The sequence below is a fragment of the Colobus angolensis genome, unplaced genomic scaffold (genome assembly GCF_000951035.1).
Source record: "Colobus angolensis palliatus isolate OR3802 unplaced genomic scaffold, Cang.pa_1.0 Scaffold216, whole genome shotgun sequence".
In the NCBI taxonomy this organism is placed as follows: domain Eukaryota; kingdom Metazoa; phylum Chordata; class Mammalia; order Primates; family Cercopithecidae; genus Colobus; species Colobus angolensis.
The window spans coordinates 2,005,715-2,013,163 of record NW_012115333.1 but is presented as its reverse complement, the minus strand read 5'-3'; the positions used below and the strand labels follow the sequence as shown (position 1 = coordinate 2,013,163).

The 7,449-nt window shown below is 36.9% G+C and overlaps 1 protein-coding gene across 4 annotated transcripts in view; it reads left to right on the top strand.

The window, feature by feature from the left end:
- The window catches only part of EDA (ectodysplasin A), a 457,423-nt gene that overhangs the window by 240,164 nt on the left and 209,810 nt on the right, over positions 1 to 7,449 (top strand). The gene's annotated exons all lie outside the window — the stretch shown is intronic.

The window sequence follows — 7,449 nt, the reverse complement described above, 5'->3', positions numbered from 1 at the left end:
GATTCCCTCTTTTTCTATTGATTGGAATAGTTTCAGAAGGAATGGTACTAGCTCCTCCTTGTACCTCTGGTAGAATTAGAGACAGGGTTTCACCATGTTGGCTAGGCTGATCTTGAACTCCTGACCTCAGGTGATCCGCCCACCTCAGCCTCCCAAAGTGCTGGGATTACAGGTGTGAGCCACTGTGCCCAGCCTGTTTGCTTTATTAACTTTGTCAGTCACCAAAAAGGGAGAAAAAGTTGAGAAGGTACTGCCTGTGTTAGAACACAACCAAAATGTCCTAAGCCTTGACTTGTTAGTATTGAGAAGAAGGAATAGAGGTTTGTTCCCGTGTTACCAAATAACTCCCAGGAATATTTGGAGGAACCTGGCACCTGGGCAATCAGCAGAAACATGTGTTTAATTGACTCCTTGGGTGTACTAAAAGGAAATCTTGGTCTCTTCAGATTCCAGGTGAAGAGTGCTTTGGAGCCCCAACTGATACAGGCCCCCAGTTTTATTGCTGTCTCACTCGTACCTAATAAACCTTACTGCAAAATTGAAGGAAGAGAGCAGAAAATTTTGAGAATGTGATAGTGGCAGAGACTAAAGTAGCTTATTCAGATGCTGATGTAAAGGATTGGGTACTTTTTAACCAGTTGATTGATAAAAGAATCACCTTGTGTAATACGGGTTATGTATGGAGTTTTGAAGAATGAAGGGGAACCCAGGGTTGTGTTAAGACTTTTTGGTGCTTATTGAGAGGTCCCAGTCAGAAATAATGTGAGTACCTTTCTAGCACCAATGAGAAGGTTCTTAAGGATATCTGCCCCTCAGTGGCCTATACTAGACATATCAGACATTTGGACAAGTGCAATTTCCAAAATACTGGGGATACTGATAAATGAATGCCTACTTTTAAATGTAGTAAATTAGCATACAGTAATATGTCCTTCTTGTGGGGGGAGTTTTACTGTTCAGTGAGTTTTCATATACATGCATATTTATTTACCACCATAATCAGTATACTGAGCAGTTCCATCATCAAAAAACTCCTTCATACTACCTATTTGTGGTCATACCCTCCTCTCTCCTTACTACTAACAACCATTGATTCGTTTTGTCTTTTCAAGAATACTATATAAATATATGTAAGTGCATATATACAGCATGTAACCGTTGAGTCTGATTTCTGTCACTCAGCATAATGCCTTTGAGATTTATCTAACTTGTTGCATGTATCAATAGCTCACTTCGTTTTTGCTAAGTTGTATTCCCTCGTATGAATGTACCACAGTTTTTTTTAATCCATTCACACATTGAAGGAAATTTCAGGGTTTTTTTTTCCAGTTTTGGTGATTATAAATAGAACTACTCCATACATTCATGTACAGGTTTTTATGTGAACATAAATTTTCATTTTTCTGGGATAAATACATAGGAGTAGGTCATATGATAATGTGATAATACCTAGTACTGGGTCATAAGATAAGTCTATTTTTATGTTTTACTTTAAATGAAACTGTCAAACTGTTTTCCAGAATAGTCGTGCCATTTTGCATTCCCACTAGTAATGTATGAGAATGCCACTTGTTCTACATCTTTACTAGTACTTGGTATTGTCACTACTTTTCTTTAAATTTTAGCCATTCTAATAGGTGTGTAGTGTTATAGTGATTTTAATTTTACATTTCCCTAATGGCTAATTGTATGGAACATCTGTTCATATGTTCAACTGTCTACTTTTTATTTTGCAAAGTAAGGACATTCAAAACTTAAATATAAAAAGACATTTTAACATCAGAAAGTAAATAAATGTGGCTTCATGAAAAGTTTACCTACCACATTGTCTTAATTATTTTACGTTAGGCCAATTGAAATTTGGTTGTGAATAGGCATTGGTCTGTAGTACTGACAAGCCCCTAATATCTAGGACCAGTTCTTTTGGCATTGGCATTAATGTAAGAATTCAAGAATCAGCATAGTAGTTCCTCTTGCTGAAGGGTCTTACTAGATAAATCTTCATTGGCTGTATGCCATTTACAGGGTCACATGCAAACTTTCTGGCATGATAGTTGGGATACTTTATAGTTTTTCATCCCACTACCATTTTTTGCTTTATCTCCTACCATTCTCTCTACTACTTTGTTTCTAGCCACCTCACTTACTTTACTGTCCCCCATACAATCCCCAGTTTCATCCTTCATCTGGAATGCCCATCAAGCCTATTCAGATCCTACTTATTCTTCAAGCTGTTATTCAGTGTTTCACCAAGTATATTCTGAGGAAAACCTACATTGAAATATTCTAGAATTATGAAATGTGGAGATTCCTAGGCTCTGCTCTGGACTTACTGAATTAGACTTTCTGGGGATGGGCCCCAGCAATTGAAATTCCAACAGGTGTCCAGTATATGATCCTTAGGCACAACTGAACGTGAGAACCCCTGAATCTAGCTGAAGTCCTATCTTTGTGAAGCCATCATGTGTGACTCCTACTCCATAGTGATTTCACCTTTCTTTTAAGGATTGTCAAACTTTCTTCCTATTTAAATTTGTCAGTAGCACTCATTTTGACATTTCATCTATTATTTAAATGTTAAAGTGTGATTTAGTTTATAAGCCACTGAAGAATAGGAATTCTCTTCATATCCCATTTTATTAGTAGTATAATATAGTTTAATACAATGCACACAAAGTCTATATATGCACACGCACACACACACACACACACACACATTATTTCCATCCTTTTTGGTAGTGGAGTTCTGAGATTCAAGGAGAACAACAATTGTTTCTAATCATTTTTTCAAAGGCATAGTTCTGTGAACAGTGATGATGTAAAGCTTTGGGAATCTTGCCTTTGATTTGAGATATTTTCTACTCCCAGTGCTAAATTGAATTAAGCCTTTGAAAATCCTATTGACACTTTTAAAAATCTTAAATATTTGTTGTATGAGGGGGTGGTAGTGTCTCATTGCTTTTGTAGTATGTTGACTAGTCAAGCATGTTTGTCTTTGAAACATACCATGTTGATTCCACTTGCTCCTCAGTGCTTTACTCATGCCATCTAAGTTTTGTATACTAACCTCCCTTCCTGCTGAAATTTTTCCCATTATTCAAGTTCCACAGCAATTCTTAACTCCTCTATAAAACTTACTGTTACAACTTCAGCCTACAAAGATTTCTCCCTCCTGTGAACTCCTGGTACTTCCTGCCTATAGTTCTCATTTGGCACTTAACATATACATTGTCTGGTAACATACTGTTGTTTTCTTGCTCCAGTCTTATTATTTAACTTTCCATGGGTGAATGTCATGCTTTGCAAGCTAGCCACGATTCCTTGATGTTCAGGACCTTTTTAAAAAATATATTTTTCTAGTGTAGAAAAAAAAATGAAGAATTTCAGTAGTTGTAGCAATACATTGACATTTATAGAAACAACTGTTGGTGGTGGAAGCTGACAGAGGATGTCGCAATGCTAGGTTCTTAAAGAGGCAACCAGGGTGCAAATCAATATTATATAAAGGCAGATGTATAGAGATATGACTTATATACAACTTTAAGTAATGTTTTTTACTCCACACTTGTAAATATATTCATAATTTGCAGTACATAATAATTAATGATGTGAGGCTGTGATTAAGGCCATATCTATACCTGACCTGCGTACTGATCCATGGCAGGCATGGCCAAACTGCTCTTTTGCCATCTTTATAATCAATATTAATTGTAGTGGCTGAATCTATCATGTGATGAGTCCCATTGGTTACTAAGAAATCCTTAAAAACAGATGGCCAGTACCTTGGTCTGTTGATTCCACGCATGTAGTTGTGGCTTTATATTCTGAAGGACAAATGACAGCGTACAGCACCTCTGTGGCTTGTTAGTAGAGTTGGTCTAATTCAGAGGATACCTGGGAAACTAGACTTTTTTCCGTTTTACAGGGTCCAAAGAAGTAGGAATGGTTTGAGCCTCTGTCATTTTCTCAAATTCTCTTTGGTTCAGAGGCTATTTATCCAGTGCAGAAACATAGGAATCACCCTTAGCTTTTACCTTTCTCTGACTCATTTAATCCAATCAGGAACCTAGTTCTGTGCAGCCTACCCTTATAACATCTTTTGAGTCCATGCTGTATTTCCACCCTTACTACTTCTGCCTTATTTCAAGGTTTCTTATATCACCAAGATTAACTGTTTCCCTACCTACAGTCTCATCTGCTTCCAATATATATTCCATATTCATTGGGAGGGATCATGTTATTCTTCCTTAAAATGCTTCCATGGCTTCTATTGCTTAAATGATAAAATGTAGTCTTTAGGATGGCATCCAAAGCCCTCCATTGTCTGGCCTCTGCCTAACTTTCCAGAATCATCTCTGGAGAATCCCATTTGTATTCTCTAACCACACTGAATTAGTTCCTGGATGTATCATGCTGTTTTATGCCTTCATGCTTTTGCACATACTACATTCTATGCTTGGAATGCTCTTTTCCAGTTTATCATTCTACCCCATGAAGGCTCTGAACAAGTACTGTTTTACACTCTTCTATTATTTGTGCCTCCACTGCTTCCTATACACATTTTCATCTTAGCCCTGTGAAATCTTATTTGTTTATATGTCTGACTACCCCAAATAAACTATAAACTTCTTCTGGAGGGGGATTATAAAAGAAAAATTTATTTAGAATGACAAAGAAATTATAACAAGTTATAAATTTGTAAATATTTACACCAAAACATCACAAAATCTAGATCAAGGGTTTGTGTGTGTGTGTGTGTGTGTGTGCACGCACATGTATAACTTTTGTAAATTTTCCTGAAGCAAATAGAGTATCTTTTGAATGGTTGGCACTCAGATGAAAGTAAGTAGAGATCAGGTCTTCTCACCCTGCTCAATTTCTTCCTTCATGGCTTCTCACTGTAACTATTACTTTTATTCTCCTTTGTGCTTATGCATTTAAAATTTTCTGTATTTTATCAATATGTTCTAACTAAATTTAACCAGGTTCTATTGAAAGAGCAATGAAATAAAAGCAAATTTAATCACACATATTATAACTTATGCCAACAATGCTTTGGATGTATTCACCTATGTGTGCATCTGTTCTTTTTCAGCTCTCATTTATTTGTTGATTAGATTTAAAAGCACTGTGCCTTGTGCACATTGGCATCACATCTCACTTGGAAGAGAAAAATTCTCAGTAGATATACAATGATGTAAATCTTGTGACTCTCAAATGAACAGGTTTCAGTAACATCTTTCCACCTGTTTGGCTACTTCCAAGAACTTTTATTTTTCCCTATTATACAACTGGAAATGAAGGCAGAGAATGATAAATGAACTGGGTTCCTATAGTCCAACACAGTGATTCTCTCCTTGGGCCAGTGGCATCCCTATCATCTGGAAACTTAGAAATGCAGATTCCCAGCCACATCCCATATCTACTGAATCAAAAACTCTAAAATGTGGAGGGAGAGGCAGCAATATGTATTTTAACATGAAGTCAAGATGATTCTGATGCATGCTAAAGTTTGAAAACCACTGGAACTTAAAGATCCTAGTATGCTATTGATTGCCCTGTTTTCTCCTTGTTCTGAAATTAATGTATAAGGCATGTTATATCCTACAGAAAAATGCCTTACTGGTATTCTATCATTATGCAAAACTGAAAATCAAGAGAGATCTTTGTGTATCCTCCTTCACGGAGGGTAGGAAGTTTGGCATTGTAGCAGATTGTAGATCTACAGAGACGGAGTTTCCCTCTTATTGCCCAGAATGGAGTGCAATGGTGCAATCTCGGCTCACCACAACCTCTGCTTCCTGGGTTCAAGTGATTCTCCTGCCTCAGCTTCACAAATAACTGGGATTACAGGCATGTGCTACCATGCCTGACTAATTTTGTATTTTTAGTAGAGACGGGGTTTCTCCATGTTGGTCAGGCTAGTCTCGAACTCCCAACCTCAGGTAATCCACCCATCTCAGCCTCCCAAAGTAATTTTTAAAATACCCTTTTAAGTACATGGTTGAACTGGACCAAAATTAAATAACATCTCTAAAAGCTACAAATAATCAGACATCACAAATACAGAGCAGTAAACTAGGGGTAGTGAGCTACTATTTGGCATTTGTCTAGGTGTATCTGCTGATCTCCGTTGGCCTTTAGTTCAGTTTTAATGGGCCACTCAAGTTTGGGAGCAGAGGATAAAACTAGAGACCTGAGAAAGGTGGGAGGTCAGATTGGAGAGCCCCAAATTAAGCCAAGATTTCCAAAGGGTCACAGGCATATTGGATGAACTAGGAAAAGAAATCCTTGCAGATGGAGCAATGGAAAGACATGCTTGTCTCAGTCTTGGTGCTGATTGGAGTGAGAAAAAAATTCTCCACTGAGATTTCCTGATCACAAGCCCACACTCAAAAAAAGGTTGGAACTAGAATTCCCACTGCTTGTGTGGCTTGAAAAACCCACAAAGATATCTAGAACTTTAAACATGTTCCACATTGGTACTCCTTTCCACACATCTCATATATATAATGCAAATCATATTTTAAAGAATTCATTTAAACACAAGCTTCATTCCCACAGATAAAGTTCCCATGAAGATGAATTCACAATAAAAAAATCACAAAATTTATGAAGAAATAAGCCATTATAAGTGACTAAGCAGAAATAAATAGCAAACTACTGGAGCAGATCTACAAATACAACAGAAATTATCAGATAACAGACTATAAATTAATTGGCATAATATAGTTAAATAAAAGAAGGCCCTGAGGTATGATGAAGGTATAGGAGACTGTCAAATGTGACAGGCAAATTTGAAAAAGAACCAAATAGAATATCTATAAATGAAAACTATAATCATTAAAATTAGAAACTCCATAGATTAAATAGATTAGACATAGATGAAGAGAGAATGAGGAATTGAAATAAATTATACAGAATGTAATACAGAAAACAAAGAGGTGGAAAACAGACTAGGTCAAGAAACATGGAGGATAGAATGGGAAGGTCTACCATGTGTTTAATTAGAGTTCCAGAGAGATAAAATGGGGGAAAGGCAATATTTAAAGAGAAAATGACTGAAAATTTCCCAAAATTGGTGAACAGTACCCAATTTAGGATTTTCAATAAGTTCTAAGCAAATGAAATTTAAAAATCGTAATCCAGACTTAGACGTACTGTAGTGAACGTATGAAACACCCAAATCAGAGGAAAGCTCAACATTAGCCAGGCAAAAAAGATTATGCTTAGAACAAAGACAACTAAACTCAATAAAATGACAGCTAACTGACAGCAACAGTGGAAGCCAGAAGAAATTGTAATAGTATCTTCCATAGTCAATGACAGTGGTCAGCAAATGTTTTCTGTAAAAAGCGCGATAAGAATCATTTTGGGGGGGGGCGGAGCAAGATGGCGGAATAGGAGCAGCTCCAGTCTCCAACTCCCAGTGCCAGCGACACAGAAGAC